This window comes from Coffea arabica, chromosome 11e (genome assembly GCF_036785885.1).
Source record: "Coffea arabica cultivar ET-39 chromosome 11e, Coffea Arabica ET-39 HiFi, whole genome shotgun sequence".
NCBI classification, from domain to species: Eukaryota; Viridiplantae; Streptophyta; class Magnoliopsida; order Gentianales; family Rubiaceae; genus Coffea; species Coffea arabica.
The window spans coordinates 40,066,945-40,086,939 of NC_092331.1; the positions used below are offsets into that span (position 1 = coordinate 40,066,945).

General features: G+C 39.2%; 15 non-coding genes across 15 annotated transcripts; all 15 read right to left on the bottom strand.

The window, feature by feature from the left end:
- Nucleotides 1-1,944: 1,944 nt before the first annotated feature.
- On the bottom strand, nucleotides 1,945-2,063 carry LOC140027360 (5S ribosomal RNA). Its single transcript, XR_011831307.1, has one exon. It is a non-coding gene; the product is annotated as a 5S ribosomal RNA (ribosomal RNA).
- Nucleotides 2,064-3,185: 1,122 nt separating this feature from the next.
- Nucleotides 3,186-3,304, bottom strand: LOC140027362 (5S ribosomal RNA). Its single transcript, XR_011831309.1, has one exon. It is a non-coding gene; the product is annotated as a 5S ribosomal RNA (ribosomal RNA).
- An 848-nt stretch (nucleotides 3,305-4,152) lies between these two features.
- LOC140027363 (5S ribosomal RNA) lies at nucleotides 4,153-4,271 on the bottom strand. The gene has a single exon (XR_011831310.1). It is a non-coding gene; the product is annotated as a 5S ribosomal RNA (ribosomal RNA).
- A 901-nt stretch (nucleotides 4,272-5,172) lies between these two features.
- LOC140027364 (5S ribosomal RNA) lies at nucleotides 5,173-5,291 on the bottom strand. Its single transcript, XR_011831311.1, has one exon. It is a non-coding gene; the product is annotated as a 5S ribosomal RNA (ribosomal RNA).
- Nucleotides 5,292-6,413: 1,122 nt separating this feature from the next.
- LOC140027365 (5S ribosomal RNA) lies at nucleotides 6,414-6,532 on the bottom strand. Its single transcript, XR_011831312.1, has one exon. It is a non-coding gene; the product is annotated as a 5S ribosomal RNA (ribosomal RNA).
- A 1,122-nt stretch (nucleotides 6,533-7,654) lies between these two features.
- On the bottom strand, nucleotides 7,655-7,773 carry LOC140027366 (5S ribosomal RNA). The gene has a single exon (XR_011831313.1). It is a non-coding gene; the product is annotated as a 5S ribosomal RNA (ribosomal RNA).
- Nucleotides 7,774-8,895: 1,122 nt separating this feature from the next.
- On the bottom strand, nucleotides 8,896-9,014 carry LOC140027367 (5S ribosomal RNA). Its single transcript, XR_011831314.1, has one exon. It is a non-coding gene; the product is annotated as a 5S ribosomal RNA (ribosomal RNA).
- Nucleotides 9,015-10,136: 1,122 nt separating this feature from the next.
- On the bottom strand, nucleotides 10,137-10,255 carry LOC140027368 (5S ribosomal RNA). The gene has a single exon (XR_011831315.1). It is a non-coding gene; the product is annotated as a 5S ribosomal RNA (ribosomal RNA).
- A 1,122-nt stretch (nucleotides 10,256-11,377) lies between these two features.
- LOC140027369 (5S ribosomal RNA) lies at nucleotides 11,378-11,496 on the bottom strand. The gene has a single exon (XR_011831316.1). It is a non-coding gene; the product is annotated as a 5S ribosomal RNA (ribosomal RNA).
- Nucleotides 11,497-12,618: 1,122 nt separating this feature from the next.
- On the bottom strand, nucleotides 12,619-12,737 carry LOC140027370 (5S ribosomal RNA). The gene has a single exon (XR_011831317.1). It is a non-coding gene; the product is annotated as a 5S ribosomal RNA (ribosomal RNA).
- A 1,122-nt stretch (nucleotides 12,738-13,859) lies between these two features.
- LOC140027371 (5S ribosomal RNA) lies at nucleotides 13,860-13,978 on the bottom strand. The gene has a single exon (XR_011831318.1). It is a non-coding gene; the product is annotated as a 5S ribosomal RNA (ribosomal RNA).
- Nucleotides 13,979-15,100: 1,122 nt separating this feature from the next.
- Nucleotides 15,101-15,219, bottom strand: LOC140027373 (5S ribosomal RNA). Its single transcript, XR_011831320.1, has one exon. It is a non-coding gene; the product is annotated as a 5S ribosomal RNA (ribosomal RNA).
- A 1,122-nt stretch (nucleotides 15,220-16,341) lies between these two features.
- Nucleotides 16,342-16,460, bottom strand: LOC140027374 (5S ribosomal RNA). The gene has a single exon (XR_011831321.1). It is a non-coding gene; the product is annotated as a 5S ribosomal RNA (ribosomal RNA).
- Nucleotides 16,461-17,582: 1,122 nt separating this feature from the next.
- LOC140027375 (5S ribosomal RNA) lies at nucleotides 17,583-17,701 on the bottom strand. Its single transcript, XR_011831322.1, has one exon. It is a non-coding gene; the product is annotated as a 5S ribosomal RNA (ribosomal RNA).
- Nucleotides 17,702-18,823: 1,122 nt separating this feature from the next.
- Nucleotides 18,824-18,942, bottom strand: LOC140027382 (5S ribosomal RNA). The gene has a single exon (XR_011831329.1). It is a non-coding gene; the product is annotated as a 5S ribosomal RNA (ribosomal RNA).
- Between the last annotated feature and the right edge of the window lie 1,053 nt (nucleotides 18,943-19,995).

A 19,995-nucleotide genomic window follows, 5' to 3' on the forward strand; every position in this document is an offset into this window, starting at 1 on the left:
TACCCCGTCCTGCGAAGCAGTGTGGCTTTTCTAGACCGAAATTCATTTTAAGCGTCAATTCAAGCATTTTCCTCTTATCCTTTTATTTATTTACTTTATATATTTTTTTGTTATTGATTTGCACCCTGTTTTTTTCCCTCATCCCGCAACTCTAAATTATCATGAAATCAATCCTTCACGCTTGCAGTTAGGGGTGGCAATTCGGGTCCAAATCAGGTTGGCGGGTCGGGTTCGGGTCAACAGACCCGCCAGAAAATCTGTTGACCCGAACCCCGACCCGCCAACCCGTGACGGGTCAGGTATGCTGACCCGAACCCGAAAATTTCAGGTTTACGGGGCGGCGGGTCGACCCGAAATGACCCGAAACTTAATTTTAATTTATTAATTTATCACTGTAATTTCTAATAAAATCAATTTCTCACAAAACTAATTACATAATCAAGTAATAAAAATTTAAATAAATGATTCCAAATAAAATCTAAAATAAATTAAACACCGTAAAAGTGTTTTATCCCAAGCAAAATATAAAATAAATTAAAACAATACAAAAGTGAAAAATAATATAATATATTATTTGTCCAAGTATAATAATTTCAGCTTCACACAAATTAAATAAATTCGTTTAGGATTAAGTAATTAATGCCTTTGAAAAAAAGAATAACTTAGTTTAGTTAGATAAAATTATTTTTATGTTTATTAAATTATTTTTAATTCGTAAACGGGTCATATCGGGTCATATCAGGTCACCACGGGTTGACCCGAAATCGACCGGTTTTCTTTTCGGGTTCATCGGGTCCAACCCGATTCTGACCCGAATTCCCGAGCGTTATTCTTTTAAACTACCCCGTCCTGCGAAGCAGTGTGGCTTTTCTAGACCGAAATTCATTTTAAGCGTCAATTCAAGCATTTTCCTCTTATCCTTTTATTTATTTACTTTATATATTTTTTTGTTATTGATTTGCACCCTGTTTTTTTCCCTCATCCCGCAACTCTAAATTATCATGAAATCAATCCTTCACGCTTGCAGTTAGGGGTGGCAATTCGGGTCCAAATCAGGTTGGCGGGTCGGGTTCGGGTCAACAGACCCGCCAGAAAATCTGTTGACCCGAACCCCGACCCGCCAACCCGTGACGGGTCAGGTATGCTGACCCGAACCCGAAAATTTCAGGTTTACGGGGCGGCGGGTCGACCCGAAATGACCCGAAACTTAATTTTAATTTATTAATTTATCACTGTAATTTCTAATAAAATCAATTTCTCACAAAACTAATTACATAATCAAGTAATAAAAATTTAAATAAATGATTCCAAATCAAATCTAAAATAAATTAAACACCGTAAAAGTGTTTTATCCCAAGCAAAATATAAAATAAATTAAAACAATATAAAAGTGAAAAATAATATAATATATTATTTGTCCAAGTATAATAATTTCAACTTCACACAAATTAAATAAATTCGTTTAGGATTAAGTAATTAATGCCTTTGAAAAAAAGAATAACTTAGTTTAGTTAGATAAAATTATTTTTATGTTTATTAAATTATTTTTAACTCGTAAACGGGTCATATCGGGTCATATCAGGTCACCACGGGTTGACCCGAAATCGACCGGTTTTCTTTTCGGGTTCATCGGGTCCAACCCGATTCTGACCCGAATTCCCGAAACCTCAACCCAAACCCATTAATTTCGTGTTATGCTCGTGTCGTGTTTTCAGGTCGTGTCAAAAATTGCCACCCCTAGTTGCGGTGATACATTTGCGCCGACAAATTTGAGCGACGATCCGGGCTTTGGTCGAGCCGTACCGTTCCTGATTTGTCTCGCGCCTTCAGATCCTCCTTCACGCTTCGACAAGAAGCAAAATATTAAGCAATCGTTCCGACGGAGCTAAATTACTACAGGATAAAGAACGAATAGGAAATTTGGATTTCGAAACAAAAAAGAGAGGGGTGCAACACGAGGACTTCCCAGGGGGTCACCCATCCTAGTACTACTCTCGCCCAAGCACGCTTAACTTCGGAGTTCTGATGGGATCCGGTGCATTAGTGCTGGTATGATCGCACCCGCCATGTTCCTTTCGCGTTATTCTTTTAAACTACCCCGTCCTGCGAAGCAGTGTGGCTTTTCTAGACCGAAATTCATTTTAAGCGTCAATTCAAGCATTTTCCTCTTATCCTTTTATTTATTTACTTTATATATTTTTTTGTTATTGATTTGCACCCTGTTTTTTTCCCTCATCCCGCAACTCTAAATTATCATGAAATCAATCCTTCACGCTTGCAGTTAGGGGTGGCAATTCGGGTCCAAATCAGGTTGGCGGGTCGGGTTCGGGTCAACAGACCCGCCAGAAAATCTGTTGACCCGAACCCCGACCCGCCAACCCGTGACGGGTCAGGTATGCTGACCCGGACCCGAAAATTTCAGGTTTACGGGGCGGCGGGTCGACCCGAAATGACCCGAAACTTAATTTTAATTTATTAATTTATCACTGTAATTTCTAATAAAATCAATTTCTCACAAAACTAATTACATAATCAAGTAATAAAAATTTAAATAAATGATTCCAAATCAAATCTAAAATAAATTAAACACCGTAAAAGTGTTTTATCCCAAGCAAAATATAAAATAAATTAAAACAATACAAAAGTGAAAAATAATATAATATATTATTTGTCCAAGTATAATAATTTCAACTTCACACAAATTAAATAAATTCGTTTAGGATTAAGTAATTAATGCCTTTGAAAAAAAGAATAACTTAGTTTAGTTAGATAAAATTATTTTTATGTTTATTAAATTATTTTTAATTCGTAAACGGGTCATATCGGGTCATATCAGGTCACCACGGGTTGACCCGAAATCGACCGGTTTTCTTTTCGGGTTCATCGGGTCCAACCCGATTCTGACCCGAATTCCCGAAACCTCAACCCAAACCCATTAATTTCGTGTTAGGTTCGTGTCGTGTCGAAAATTGCCACCCCTAGTTGCGGTGATACATTTGCGCCGACAAATTTGAGCGACGATCCGGGCTTTGATCGAGCCGTACCGTTCCTGATTTGTCTCGCGCCTTCAGATCCTCCTTCACGCTTCGACAAGAAGCAAAATATTAAGCAATCGTTCCGACGGAGCTAAATTACTACAGGATAAAGAACGAATAGGAAATTTGGATTTCGAAACAAAAAAGAGAGGGGTGCAACACGAGGACTTCCCAGGGGGTCACCCATCCTAGTACTACTCTCGCCCAAGCACGCTTAACTTCGGAGTTCTGATGGGATCCGGTGCATTAGTGCTGGTATGATCGCACCCGCCATGTTCCTTTCGCGTTATTCTTTTAAACTACCCCGTCCTGCGAAGCAGTGTGGCTTTTCTAGACCGAAATTCATTTTAAGCGTCAATTCAAGCATTTTCCTCTTATCCTTTTATTCGAAACTTAATTTTAATTTATTAATTTATCACTGTAATTTCTAATAAAATCAATTTCTCACAAAACTAATTACATAATCAAGTAATAAAAATTTAAATAAATGATTCCAAATCAAATCTAAAATAAATTAAACACCGTAAAAGTGTTTTATCCCAAGCAAAATATAAAATAAATTAAAACAATACAAAAGTGAAAAATAATATAATATATTATTTGTCCAAGTATAATAATTTCAACTTCACACAAATTAAATAAATTCGTTTAGGATTAAGTAATTAATGCCTTTGAAAAAAAGAATAACTTAGTTTAGTTAGATAAAATTATTTTTATGTTTATTAAATTATTTTTAATTCGTAAACGGGTCATATCGGGTCATATCAGGTCACCACGGGTTGACCCGAAATCGACCGGTTTTCTTTTCGGGTTCATCGGGTCCAACCCGATTCTGACCCGAATTCCCGAAACCTCAACCCAAACCCATTAATTTCGTGTTAGGTTCGTGTCGTGTCGAAAATTGCCACCCCTAGTTGCGGTGATACATTTGCGCCGACAAATTTGAGCGACGATCCGGGCTTTGATCGAGCCGTACCGTTCCTGATTTGTCTCGCGCCTTCAGATCCTCCTTCACGCTTCGACAAGAAGCAAAATATTAAGCAATCGTTCCGACGGAGCTAAATTACTACAGGATAAAGAACGAATAGGAAATTTGGATTTCGAAACAAAAAAGAGAGGGGTGCAACACGAGGACTTCCCAGGGGGTCACCCATCCTAGTACTACTCTCGCCCAAGCACGCTTAACTTCGGAGTTCTGATGGGATCCGGTGCATTAGTGCTGGTATGATCGCACCCGCCATGTTCCTTTCGCGTTATTCTTTTAAACTACCCCGTCCTGCGAAGCAGTGTGGCTTTTCTAGACCGAAATTCATTTTAAGCGTCAATTCAAGCATTTTCCTCTTATCCTTTTATTTATTTACTTTATATATTTTTTTGTTATTGATTTGCACCCTGTTTTTTTCCCTCATCCCGCAACTCTAAATTATCATGAAATCAATCCTTCACGCTTGCAGTTAGGGGTGGCAATTCGGGTCCAAATCAGGTTGGCGGGTCGGGTTCGGGTCAACAGACCCGCCAGAAAATCTGTTGACCCGAACCCCGACCCGCCAACCCGTGACGGGTCAGGTATGCTGACCCGGACCCGAAAATTTCAGGTTTACGGGGCGGCGGGTCGACCCGAAATGACCCGAAACTTAATTTTAATTTATTAATTTATCACTGTAATTTCTAATAAAATCAATTTCTCACAAAACTAATTACATAATCAAGTAATAAAAATTTAAATAAATGATTCCAAATCAAATCTAAAATAAATTAAACACCGTAAAAGTGTTTTATCCCAAGCAAAATATAAAATAAATTAAAACAATACAAAAGTGAAAAATAATATAATATATTATTTGTCCAAGTATAATAATTTCAACTTCACACCTCAACCCAAACCCATTAATTTCGTGTTAGGTTCGTGTCGTGTCGAAAATTGCCACCCCTAGTTGCGGTGATACATTTGCGCCGACAAATTTGAGCGACGATCCGGGCTTTGATCGAGCCGTACCGTTCCTGATTTGTCTCGCGCCTTCAGATCCTCCTTCACGCTTCGACAAGAAGCAAAATATTAAGCAATCGTTCCGACGGAGCTAAATTACTACAGGATAAAGAACGAATAGGAAATTTGGATTTCGAAACAAAAAAGAGAGGGGTGCAACACGAGGACTTCCCAGGGGGTCACCCATCCTAGTACTACTCTCGCCCAAGCACGCTTAACTTCGGAGTTCTGATGGGATCCGGTGCATTAGTGCTGGTATGATCGCACCCGCCATGTTCCTTTCGCGTTATTCTTTTAAACTACCCCGTCCTGCGAAGCAGTGTGGCTTTTCTAGACCGAAATTCATTTTAAGCGTCAATTCAAGCATTTTCCTCTTATCCTTTTATTTATTTACTTTATATATTTTTTTGTTATTGATTTGCACCCTGTTTTTTTCCCTCATCCCGCAACTCTAAATTATCATGAAATCAATCCTTCACGCTTGCAGTTAGGGGTGGCAATTCGGGTCCAAATCAGGTTGGCGGGTCGGGTTCGGGTCAACAGACCCGCCAGAAAATCTGTTGACCCGAACCCCGACCCGCCAACCCGTGACGGGTCAGGTATGCTGACCCGGACCCGAAAATTTCAGGTTTACGGGGCGGCGGGTCGACCCGAAATGACCCGAAACTTAATTTTAATTTATTAATTTATCACTGTAATTTCTAATAAAATCAATTTCTCACAAAACTAATTACATAATCAAGTAATAAAAATTTAAATAAATGATTCCAAATCAAATCTAAAATAAATTAAACACCGTAAAAGTGTTTTATCCCAAGCAAAATATAAAATAAATTAAAACAATACAAAAGTGAAAAATAATATAATATATTATTTGTCCAAGTATAATAATTTCAACTTCACACAAATTAAATAAATTCGTTTAGGATTAAGTAATTAATGCCTTTGAAAAAAAGAATAACTTAGTTTAGTTAGATAAAATTATTTTTATGTTTATTAAATTATTTTTAATTCGTAAACGGGTCATATCGGGTCATATCAGGTCACCACGGGTTGACCCGAAATCGACCGGTTTTCTTTTCGGGTTCATCGGGTCCAACCCGATTCTGACCCGAATTCCCGAAACCTCAACCCAAACCCATTAATTTCGTGTTAGGTTCGTGTCGTGTCGAAAATTGCCACCCCTAGTTGCGGTGATACATTTGCGCCGACAAATTTGAGCGACGATCCGGGCTTTGATCGAGCCGTACCGTTCCTGATTTGTCTCGCGCCTTCAGATCCTCCTTCACGCTTCGACAAGAAGCAAAATATTAAGCAATCGTTCCGACGGAGCTAAATTACTACAGGATAAAGAACGAATAGGAAATTTGGATTTCGAAACAAAAAAGAGAGGGGTGCAACACGAGGACTTCCCAGGGGGTCACCCATCCTAGTACTACTCTCGCCCAAGCACGCTTAACTTCGGAGTTCTGATGGGATCCGGTGCATTAGTGCTGGTATGATCGCACCCGCCATGTTCCTTTCGCGTTATTCTTTTAAACTACCCCGTCCTGCGAAGCAGTGTGGCTTTTCTAGACCGAAATTCATTTTAAGCGTCAATTCAAGCATTTTCCTCTTATCCTTTTATTTATTTACTTTATATATTTTTTTGTTATTGATTTGCACCCTGTTTTTTTCCCTCATCCCGCAACTCTAAATTATCATGAAATCAATCCTTCACGCTTGCAGTTAGGGGTGGCAATTCGGGTCCAAATCAGGTTGGCGGGTCGGGTTCGGGTCAACAGACCCGCCAGAAAATCTGTTGACCCGAACCCCGACCCGCCAACCCGTGACGGGTCAGGTATGCTGACCCGGACCCGAAAATTTCAGGTTTACGGGGCGGCGGGTCGACCCGAAATGACCCGAAACTTAATTTTAATTTATTAATTTATCACTGTAATTTCTAATAAAATCAATTTCTCACAAAACTAATTACATAATCAAGTAATAAAAATTTAAATAAATGATTCCAAATCAAATCTAAAATAAATTAAACACCGTAAAAGTGTTTTATCCCAAGCAAAATATAAAATAAATTAAAACAATACAAAAGTGAAAAATAATATAATATATTATTTGTCCAAGTATAATAATTTCAACTTCACACAAATTAAATAAATTCGTTTAGGATTAAGTAATTAATGCCTTTGAAAAAAAGAATAACTTAGTTTAGTTAGATAAAATTATTTTTATGTTTATTAAATTATTTTTAATTCGTAAACGGGTCATATCGGGTCATATCAGGTCACCACGGGTTGACCCGAAATCGACCGGTTTTCTTTTCGGGTTCATCGGGTCCAACCCGATTCTGACCCGAATTCCCGAAACCTCAACCCAAACCCATTAATTTCGTGTTAGGTTCGTGTCGTGTCGAAAATTGCCACCCCTAGTTGCGGTGATACATTTGCGCCGACAAATTTGAGCGACGATCCGGGCTTTGATCGAGCCGTACCGTTCCTGATTTGTCTCGCGCCTTCAGATCCTCCTTCACGCTTCGACAAGAAGCAAAATATTAAGCAATCGTTCCGACGGAGCTAAATTACTACAGGATAAAGAACGAATAGGAAATTTGGATTTCGAAACAAAAAAGAGAGGGGTGCAACACGAGGACTTCCCAGGGGGTCACCCATCCTAGTACTACTCTCGCCCAAGCACGCTTAACTTCGGAGTTCTGATGGGATCCGGTGCATTAGTGCTGGTATGATCGCACCCGCCATGTTCCTTTCGCGTTATTCTTTTAAACTACCCCGTCCTGCGAAGCAGTGTGGCTTTTCTAGACCGAAATTCATTTTAAGCGTCAATTCAAGCATTTTCCTCTTATCCTTTTATTTATTTACTTTATATATTTTTTTGTTATTGATTTGCACCCTGTTTTTTTCCCTCATCCCGCAACTCTAAATTATCATGAAATCAATCCTTCACGCTTGCAGTTAGGGGTGGCAATTCGGGTCCAAATCAGGTTGGCGGGTCGGGTTCGGGTCAACAGACCCGCCAGAAAATCTGTTGACCCGAACCCCGACCCGCCAACCCGTGACGGGTCAGGTATGCTGACCCGGACCCGAAAATTTCAGGTTTACGGGGCGGCGGGTCGACCCGAAATGACCCGAAACTTAATTTTAATTTATTAATTTATCACTGTAATTTCTAATAAAATCAATTTCTCACAAAACTAATTACATAATCAAGTAATAAAAATTTAAATAAATGATTCCAAATCAAATCTAAAATAAATTAAACACCGTAAAAGTGTTTTATCCCAAGCAAAATATAAAATAAATTAAAACAATACAAAAGTGAAAAATAATATAATATATTATTTGTCCAAGTATAATAATTTCAACTTCACACAAATTAAATAAATTCGTTTAGGATTAAGTAATTAATGCCTTTGAAAAAAAGAATAACTTAGTTTAGTTAGATAAAATTATTTTTATGTTTATTAAATTATTTTTAATTCGTAAACGGGTCATATCGGGTCATATCAGGTCACCACGGGTTGACCCGAAATCGACCGGTTTTCTTTTCGGGTTCATCGGGTCCAACCCGATTCTGACCCGAATTCCCGAAACCTCAACCCAAACCCATTAATTTCGTGTTAGGTTCGTGTCGTGTCGAAAATTGCCACCCCTAGTTGCGGTGATACATTTGCGCCGACAAATTTGAGCGACGATCCGGGCTTTGATCGAGCCGTACCGTTCCTGATTTGTCTCGCGCCTTCAGATCCTCCTTCACGCTTCGACAAGAAGCAAAATATTAAGCAATCGTTCCGACGGAGCTAAATTACTACAGGATAAAGAACGAATAGGAAATTTGGATTTCGAAACAAAAAAGAGAGGGGTGCAACACGAGGACTTCCCAGGGGGTCACCCATCCTAGTACTACTCTCGCCCAAGCACGCTTAACTTCGGAGTTCTGATGGGATCCGGTGCATTAGTGCTGGTATGATCGCACCCGCCATGTTCCTTTCGCGTTATTCTTTTAAACTACCCCGTCCTGCGAAGCAGTGTGGCTTTTCTAGACCGAAATTCATTTTAAGCGTCAATTCAAGCATTTTCCTCTTATCCTTTTATTTATTTACTTTATATATTTTTTTGTTATTGATTTGCACCCTGTTTTTTTCCCTCATCCCGCAACTCTAAATTATCATGAAATCAATCCTTCACGCTTGCAGTTAGGGGTGGCAATTCGGGTCCAAATCAGGTTGGCGGGTCGGGTTCGGGTCAACAGACCCGCCAGAAAATCTGTTGACCCGAACCCCGACCCGCCAACCCGTGACGGGTCAGGTATGCTGACCCGGACCCGAAAATTTCAGGTTTACGGGGCGGCGGGTCGACCCGAAATGACCCGAAACTTAATTTTAATTTATTAATTTATCACTGTAATTTCTAATAAAATCAATTTCTCACAAAACTAATTACATAATCAAGTAATAAAAATTTAAATAAATGATTCCAAATCAAATCTAAAATAAATTAAACACCGTAAAAGTGTTTTATCCCAAGCAAAATATAAAATAAATTAAAACAATACAAAAGTGAAAAATAATATAATATATTATTTGTCCAAGTATAATAATTTCAACTTCACACAAATTAAATAAATTCGTTTAGGATTAAGTAATTAATGCCTTTGAAAAAAAGAATAACTTAGTTTAGTTAGATAAAATTATTTTTATGTTTATTAAATTATTTTTAATTCGTAAACGGGTCATATCGGGTCATATCAGGTCACCACGGGTTGACCCGAAATCGACCGGTTTTCTTTTCGGGTTCATCGGGTCCAACCCGATTCTGACCCGAATTCCCGAAACCTCAACCCAAACCCATTAATTTCGTGTTAGGTTCGTGTCGTGTCGAAAATTGCCACCCCTAGTTGCGGTGATACATTTGCGCCGACAAATTTGAGCGACGATCCGGGCTTTGATCGAGCCGTACCGTTCCTGATTTGTCTCGCGCCTTCAGATCCTCCTTCACGCTTCGACAAGAAGCAAAATATTAAGCAATCGTTCCGACGGAGCTAAATTACTACAGGATAAAGAACGAATAGGAAATTTGGATTTCGAAACAAAAAAGAGAGGGGTGCAACACGAGGACTTCCCAGGGGGTCACCCATCCTAGTACTACTCTCGCCCAAGCACGCTTAACTTCGGAGTTCTGATGGGATCCGGTGCATTAGTGCTGGTATGATCGCACCCGCCATGTTCCTTTCGCGTTATTCTTTTAAACTACCCCGTCCTGCGAAGCAGTGTGGCTTTTCTAGACCGAAATTCATTTTAAGCGTCAATTCAAGCATTTTCCTCTTATCCTTTTATTTATTTACTTTATATATTTTTTTGTTATTGATTTGCACCCTGTTTTTTTCCCTCATCCCGCAACTCTAAATTATCATGAAATCAATCCTTCACGCTTGCAGTTAGGGGTGGCAATTCGGGTCCAAATCAGGTTGGCGGGTCGGGTTCGGGTCAACAGACCCGCCAGAAAATCTGTTGACCCGAACCCCGACCCGCCAACCCGTGACGGGTCAGGTATGCTGACCCGGACCCGAAAATTTCAGGTTTACGGGGCGGCGGGTCGACCCGAAATGACCCGAAACTTAATTTTAATTTATTAATTTATCACTGTAATTTCTAATAAAATCAATTTCTCACAAAACTAATTACATAATCAAGTAATAAAAATTTAAATAAATGATTCCAAATCAAATCTAAAATAAATTAAACACCGTAAAAGTGTTTTATCCCAAGCAAAATATAAAATAAATTAAAACAATACAAAAGTGAAAAATAATATAATATATTATTTGTCCAAGTATAATAATTTCAACTTCACACAAATTAAATAAATTCGTTTAGGATTAAGTAATTAATGCCTTTGAAAAAAAGAATAACTTAGTTTAGTTAGATAAAATTATTTTTATGTTTATTAAATTATTTTTAATTCGTAAACGGGTCATATCGGGTCATATCAGGTCACCACGGGTTGACCCGAAATCGACCGGTTTTCTTTTCGGGTTCATCGGGTCCAACCCGATTCTGACCCGAATTCCCGAAACCTCAACCCAAACCCATTAATTTCGTGTTAGGTTCGTGTCGTGTCGAAAATTGCCACCCCTAGTTGCGGTGATACATTTGCGCCGACAAATTTGAGCGACGATCCGGGCTTTGATCGAGCCGTACCGTTCCTGATTTGTCTCGCGCCTTCAGATCCTCCTTCACGCTTCGACAAGAAGCAAAATATTAAGCAATCGTTCCGACGGAGCTAAATTACTACAGGATAAAGAACGAATAGGAAATTTGGATTTCGAAACAAAAAAGAGAGGGGTGCAACACGAGGACTTCCCAGGGGGTCACCCATCCTAGTACTACTCTCGCCCAAGCACGCTTAACTTCGGAGTTCTGATGGGATCCGGTGCATTAGTGCTGGTATGATCGCACCCGCCATGTTCCTTTCGCGTTATTCTTTTAAACTACCCCGTCCTGCGAAGCAGTGTGGCTTTTCTAGACCGAAATTCATTTTAAGCGTCAATTCAAGCATTTTCCTCTTATCCTTTTATTTATTTACTTTATATATTTTTTTGTTATTGATTTGCACCCTGTTTTTTTCCCTCATCCCGCAACTCTAAATTATCATGAAATCAATCCTTCACGCTTGCAGTTAGGGGTGGCAATTCGGGTCCAAATCAGGTTGGCGGGTCGGGTTCGGGTCAACAGACCCGCCAGAAAATCTGTTGACCCGAACCCCGACCCGCCAACCCGTGACGGGTCAGGTATGCTGACCCGGACCCGAAAATTTCAGGTTTACGGGGCGGCGGGTCGACCCGAAATGACCCGAAACTTAATTTTAATTTATTAATTTATCACTGTAATTTCTAATAAAATCAATTTCTCACAAAACTAATTACATAATCAAGTAATAAAAATTTAAATAAATGATTCCAAATCAAATCTAAAATAAATTAAACACCGTAAAAGTGTTTTATCCCAAGCAAAATATAAAATAAATTAAAACAATACAAAAGTGAAAAATAATATAATATATTATTTGTCCAAGTATAATAATTTCAACTTCACACAAATTAAATAAATTCGTTTAGGATTAAGTAATTAATGCCTTTGAAAAAAAGAATAACTTAGTTTAGTTAGATAAAATTATTTTTATGTTTATTAAATTATTTTTAATTCGTAAACGGGTCATATCGGGTCATATCAGGTCACCACGGGTTGACCCGAAATCGACCGGTTTTCTTTTCGGGTTCATCGGGTCCAACCCGATTCTGACCCGAATTCCCGAAACCTCAACCCAAACCCATTAATTTCGTGTTAGGTTCGTGTCGTGTCGAAAATTGCCACCCCTAGTTGCGGTGATACATTTGCGCCGACAAATTTGAGCGACGATCCGGGCTTTGATCGAGCCGTACCGTTCCTGATTTGTCTCGCGCCTTCAGATCCTCCTTCACGCTTCGACAAGAAGCAAAATATTAAGCAATCGTTCCGACGGAGCTAAATTACTACAGGATAAAGAACGAATAGGAAATTTGGATTTCGAAACAAAAAAGAGAGGGGTGCAACACGAGGACTTCCCAGGGGGTCACCCATCCTAGTACTACTCTCGCCCAAGCACGCTTAACTTCGGAGTTCTGATGGGATCCGGTGCATTAGTGCTGGTATGATCGCACCCGCCATGTTCCTTTCGCGTTATTCTTTTAAACTACCCCGTCCTGCGAAGCAGTGTGGCTTTTCTAGACCGAAATTCATTTTAAGCGTCAATTCAAGCATTTTCCTCTTATCCTTTTATTTATTTACTTTATATATTTTTTTGTTATTGATTTGCACCCTGTTTTTTTCCCTCATCCCGCAACTCTAAATTATCATGAAATCAATCCTTCACGCTTGCAGTTAGGGGTGGCAATTCGGGTCCAAATCAGGTTGGCGGGTCGGGTTCGGGTCAACAGACCCGCCAGAAAATCTGTTGACCCGAACCCCGACCCGCCAACCCGTGACGGGTCAGGTATGCTGACCCGGACCCGAAAATTTCAGGTTTACGGGGCGGCGGGTCGACCCGAAATGACCCGAAACTTAATTTTAATTTATTAATTTATCACTGTAATTTCTAATAAAATCAATTTCTCACAAAACTAATTACATAATCAAGTAATAAAAATTTAAATAAATGATTCCAAATCAAATCTAAAATAAATTAAACACCGTAAAAGTGTTTTATCCCAAGCAAAATATAAAATAAATTAAAACAATACAAAAGTGAAAAATAATATAATATATTATTTGTCCAAGTATAATAATTTCAACTTCACACAAATTAAATAAATTCGTTTAGGATTAAGTAATTAATGCCTTTGAAAAAAAGAATAACTTAGTTTAGTTAGATAAAATTATTTTTATGTTTATTAAATTATTTTTAATTCGTAAACGGGTCATATCGGGTCATATCAGGTCACCACGGGTTGACCCGAAATCGACCGGTTTTCTTTTCGGGTTCATCGGGTCCAACCCGATTCTGACCCGAATTCCCGAAACCTCAACCCAAACCCATTAATTTCGTGTTAGGTTCGTGTCGTGTCGAAAATTGCCACCCCTAGTTGCGGTGATACATTTGCGCCGACAAATTTGAGCGACGATCCGGGCTTTGATCGAGCCGTACCGTTCCTGATTTGTCTCGCGCCTTCAGATCCTCCTTCACGCTTCGACAAGAAGCAAAATATTAAGCAATCGTTCCGACGGAGCTAAATTACTACAGGATAAAGAACGAATAGGAAATTTGGATTTCGAAACAAAAAAGAGAGGGGTGCAACACGAGGACTTCCCAGGGGGTCACCCATCCTAGTACTACTCTCGCCCAAGCACGCTTAACTTCGGAGTTCTGATGGGATCCGGTGCATTAGTGCTGGTATGATCGCACCCGCCATGTTCCTTTCGCGTTATTCTTTTAAACTACCCCGTCCTGCGAAGCAGTGTGGCTTTTCTAGACCGAAATTCATTTTAAGCGTCAATTCAAGCATTTTCCTCTTATCCTTTTATTTATTTACTTTATATATTTTTTTGTTATTGATTTGCACCCTGTTTTTTTCCCTCATCCCGCAACTCTAAATTATCATGAAATCAATCCTTCACGCTTGCAGTTAGGGGTGGCAATTCGGGTCCAAATCAGGTTGGCGGGTCGGGTTCGGGTCAACAGACCCGCCAGAAAATCTGTTGACCCGAACCCCGACCCGCCAACCCGTGACGGGTCAGGTATGCTGACCCGGACCCGAAAATTTCAGGTTTACGGGGCGGCGGGTCGACCCGAAATGACCCGAAACTTAATTTTAATTTATTAATTTATCACTGTAATTTCTAATAAAATCAATTTCTCACAAAACTAATTACATAATCAAGTAATAAAAATTTAAATAAATGATTCCAAATCAAATCTAAAATAAATTAAACACCGTAAAAGTGTTTTATCCCAAGCAAAATATAAAATAAATTAAAACAATACAAAAGTGAAAAATAATATAATATATTATTTGTCCAAGTATAATAATTTCAACTTCACACAAATTAAATAAATTCGTTTAGGATTAAGTAATTAATGCCTTTGAAAAAAAGAATAACTTAGTTTAGTTAGATAAAATTATTTTTATGTTTATTAAATTATTTTTAATTCGTAAACGGGTCATATCGGGTCATATCAGGTCACCACGGGTTGACCCGAAATCGACCGGTTTTCTTTTCGGGTTCATCGGGTCCAACCCGATTCTGACCCGAATTCCCGAAACCTCAACCCAAACCCATTAATTTCGTGTTAGGTTCGTGTCGTGTCGAAAATTGCCACCCCTAGTTGCGGTGATACATTTGCGCCGACAAATTTGAGCGACGATCCGGGCTTTGATCGAGCCGTACCGTTCCTGATTTGTCTCGCGCCTTCAGATCCTCCTTCACGCTTCGACAAGAAGCAAAATATTAAGCAATCGTTCCGACGGAGCTAAATTACTACAGGATAAAGAACGAATAGGAAATTTGGATTTCGAAACAAAAAAGAGAGGGGTGCAACACGAGGACTTCCCAGGGGGTCACCCATCCTAGTACTACTCTCGCCCAAGCACGCTTAACTTCGGAGTTCTGATGGGATCCGGTGCATTAGTGCTGGTATGATCGCACCCGCCATGTTCCTTTCGCGTTATTCTTTTAAACTACCCCGTCCTGCGAAGCAGTGTGGCTTTTCTAGACCGAAATTCATTTTAAGCGTCAATTCAAGCATTTTCCTCTTATCCTTTTATTTATTTACTTTATATATTTTTTTGTTATTGATTTGCACCCTGTTTTTTTCCCTCATCCCGCAACTCTAAATTATCATGAAATCAATCCTTCACGCTTGCAGTTAGGGGTGGCAATTCGGGTCCAAATCAGGTTGGCGGGTCGGGTTCGGGTCAACAGACCCGCCAGAAAATCTGTTGACCCGAACCCCGACCCGCCAACCCGTGACGGGTCAGGTATGCTGACCCGGACCCGAAAATTTCAGGTTTACGGGGCGGCGGGTCGACCCGAAATGACCCGAAACTTAATTTTAATTTATTAATTTATCACTGTAATTTCTAATAAAATCAATTTCTCACAAAACTAATTACATAATCAAGTAATAAAAATTTAAATAAATGATTCCAAATCAAATCTAAAATAAATTAAACACCGTAAAAGTGTTTTATCCCAAGCAAAATATAAAATAAATTAAAACAATACAAAAGTGAAAAATAATATAATATATTATTTGTCCAAGTATAATAATTTCAACTTCACACAAATTAAATAAATTCGTTTAGGATTAAGTAATTAATGCCTTTGAAAAAAAGAATAACTTAGTTTAGTTAGATAAAATTATTTTTATGTTTATTAAATTATTTTTAATTCGTAAACGGGTCATATCGGGTCATATCAGGTCACCACGGGTTGACCCGAAATCGACCGGTTTTCTTTTCGGGTTCATCGGGTCCAACCCGATTCTGACCCGAATTCCCGAAACCTCAACCCAAACCCATTAATTTCGTGTTAGGTTCGTGTCGTGTCGAAAATTGCCACCCCTAGTTGCGGTGATACATTTGCGCCGACAAATTTGAGCGACGATCCGGGCTTTGATCGAGCCGTACCGTTCCTGATTTGTCTCGCGCCTTCAGATCCTCCTTCACGCTTCGACAAGAAGCAAAATATTAAGCAATCGTTCCGACGGAGCTAAATTACTACAGGATAAAGAACGAATAGGAAATTTGGATTTCGAAACAAAAAAGAGAGGGGTGCAACACGAGGACTTCCCAGGGGGTCACCCATCCTAGTACTACTCTCGCCCAAGCACGCTTAACTTCGGAGTTCTGATGGGATCCGGTGCATTAGTGCTGGTATGATCGCACCCGCCATGTTCCTTTCGCGTTATTCTTTTAAACTACCCCGTCCTGCGAAGCAGTGTGGCTTTTCTAGACCGAAATTCATTTTAAGCGTCAATTCAAGCATTTTCCTCTTATCCTTTTATTTATTTACTTTATATATTTTTTTGTTATTGATTTGCACCCTGTTTTTTTCCCTCATCCCGCAACTCTAAATTATCATGAAATCAATCCTTCACGCTTGCAGTTAGGGGTGGCAATTCGGGTCCAAATCAGGTTGGCGGGTCGGGTTCGGGTCAACAGACCCGCCAGAAAATCTGTTGACCCGAACCCCGACCCGCCAACCCGTGACGGGTCAGGTATGCTGACCCGGACCCGAAAATTTCAGGTTTACGGGGCGGCGGGTCGACCCGAAATGACCCGAAACTTAATTTTAATTTATTAATTTATCACTGTAATTTCTAATAAAATCAATTTCTCACAAAACTAATTACATAATCAAGTAATAAAAATTTAAATAAATGATTCCAAATCAAATCTAAAATAAATTAAACACCGTAAAAGTGTTTTATCCCAAGCAAAATATAAAATAAATTAAAACAATACAAAAGTGAAAAATAATATAATATATTATTTGTCCAAGTATAATAATTTCAACTTCACACAAATTAAATAAATTCGTTTAGGATTAAGTAATTAATGCCTTTGAAAAAAAGAATAACTTAGTTTAGTTAGATAAAATTATTTTTATGTTTATTAAATTATTTTTAATTCGTAAACGGGTCATATCGGGTCATATCAGGTCACCACGGGTTGACCCGAAATCGACCGGTTTTCTTTTCGGGTTCATCGGGTCCAACCCGATTCTGACCCGAATTCCCGAAACCTCAACCCAAACCCATTAATTTCGTGTTAGGTTCGTGTCGTGTCGAAAATTGCCACCCCTAGTTGCGGTGATACATTTGCGCCGACAAATTTGAGCGACGATCCGGGCTTTGATCGAGCCGTACCGTTCCTGATTTGTCTCGCGCCTTCAGATCCTCCTTCACGCTTCGACAAGAAGCAAAATATTAAGCAATCGTTCCGACGGAGCTAAATTACTACAGGATAAAGAACGAATAGGAAATTTGGATTTCGAAACAAAAAAGAGAGGGGTGCAACACGAGGACTTCCCAGGGGGTCACCCATCCTAGTACTACTCTCGCCCAAGCACGCTTAACTTCGGAGTTCTGATGGGATCCGGTGCATTAGTGCTGGTATGATCGCACCCGCCATGTTCCTTTCGCGTTATTCTTTTAAACTACCCCGTCCTGCGAAGCAGTGTGGCTTTTCTAGACCGAAATTCATTTTAAGCGTCAATTCAAGCATTTTCCTCTTATCCTTTTATTTATTTACTTTATATATTTTTTTGTTATTGATTTGCACCCTGTTTTTTTCCCTCATCCCGCAACTCTAAATTATCATGAAATCAATCCTTCACGCTTGCAGTTAGGGGTGGCAATTCGGGTCCAAATCAGGTTGGCGGGTCGGGTTCGGGTCAACAGACCCGCCAGAAAATCTGTTGACCCGAACCCCGACCCGCCAACCCGTGACGGGTCAGGTATGCTGACCCGGACCCGAAAATTTCAGGTTTACGGGGCGGCGGGTCGACCCGAAATGACCCGAAACTTAATTTTAATTTATTAATTTATCACTGTAATTTCTAATAAAATCAATTTCTCACAAAACTAATTACATAATCAAGTAATAAAAATTTAAATAAATGATTCCAAATCAAATCTAAAATAAATTAAACACCGTAAAAGTGTTTTATCCCAAGCAAAATATAAAATAAATTAAAACAATACAAAAGTGAAAAATAATATAATATATTATTTGTCCAAGTATAATAATTTCAACTTCACACAAATTAAATAAATTCGTTTAGGATTAAGTAATTAATGCCTTTGAAAAAAAGAATAACTTAGTTTAGTTAGATAAAATTATTTTTATGTTTATTAAATTATTTTTAATTCGTAAACGGGTCATATCGGGTCATATCAGGTCACCACGGGTTGACCCGAAATCGACCGGTTTTCTTTTCGGGTTCATCGGGTCCAACCCGATTCTGACCCGAATTCCCGAAACCTCAACCCAAACCCATTAATTTCGTGTTAGGTTCGTGTCGTGTCGAAAATTGCCACCCCTAGTTGCGGTGATACATTTGCGCCGACAAATTTGAGCGACGATCCGGGCTTTGATCGAGCCGTACCGTTCCTGATTTGTCTCGCGCCTTCAGATCCTCCTTCACGCTTCGACAAGAAGCAAAATATTAAGCAATCGTTCCGACGGAGCTAAATTACTACAGGATAAAGAACGAATAGGAAATTTGGATTTCGAAACAAAAAAGAGAGGGGTGCAACACGAGGACTTCCCAGGGGGTCACCCATCCTAGTACTACTCTCGCCCAAGCACGCTTAACTTCGGAGTTCTGATGGGATCCGGTGCATTAGTGCTGGTATGATCGCACCCGCCATGTTCCTTTCGCGTTATTCTTTTAAACTACCCCGTCCTGCGAAGCAGTGTGGCTTTTCTAGACCGAAATTCATTTTAAGCGTCAATTCAAGCATTTTCCTCTTATCCTTTTATTTATTTACTTTATATATTTTTTTGTTATTGATTTGCACCCTGTTTTTTTCCCTCATCCCGCAACTCTAAATTATCATGAAATCAATCCTTCACGCTTGCAGTTAGGGGTGGCAATTCGGGTCCAAATCAGGTTGGCGGGTCGGGTTCGGGTCAACAGACCCGCCAGAAAATCTGTTGACCCGAACCCCGACCCGCCAACCCGTGACGGGTCAGGTATGCTGACCCGGACCCGAAAATTTCAGGTTTACGGGGCGGCGGGTCGACCCGAAATGACCCGAAACTTAATTTTAATTTATTAATTTATCACTGTAATTTCTAATAAAATCAATTTCTCACAAAACTAATTACATAATCAAGTAATAAAAATTTAAATAAATGATTCCAAATCAAATCTAAAATAAATTAAACACCGTAAAAGTGTTTTATCCCAAGCAAAATATAAAATAAATTAAAACAATACAAAAGTGAAAAATAATATAATATATTATTTGTCCAAGTATAATAATTTCAACTTCACACAAATTAAATAAATTCGTTTAGGATTAAGTAATTAATGCCTTTGAAAAAAAGAATAACTTAGTTTAGTTAGATAAAATTATTTTTATGTTTATTAAATTATTTTTAATTCGTAAACGGGTCATATCGGGTCATATCAGGTCACCACGGGTTGACCCGAAATCGACCGGTTTTCTTTTCGGGTTCATCGGGTCCAACCCGATTCTGACCCGAATTCCCGAAACCTCAACCCAAACCCATTAATTTCGTGTTAGGTTCGTGTCGTGTCGAAAATTGCCACCCCTAGTTGCGGTGATACATTTGCGCCGACAAATTTGAGCGACGATCCGGGCTTTGATCGAGCCGTACCGTTCCTGATTTGTCTCGCGCCTTCAGATCCTCCTTCACGCTTCGACAAGAAGCAAAATATTAAGCAATCGT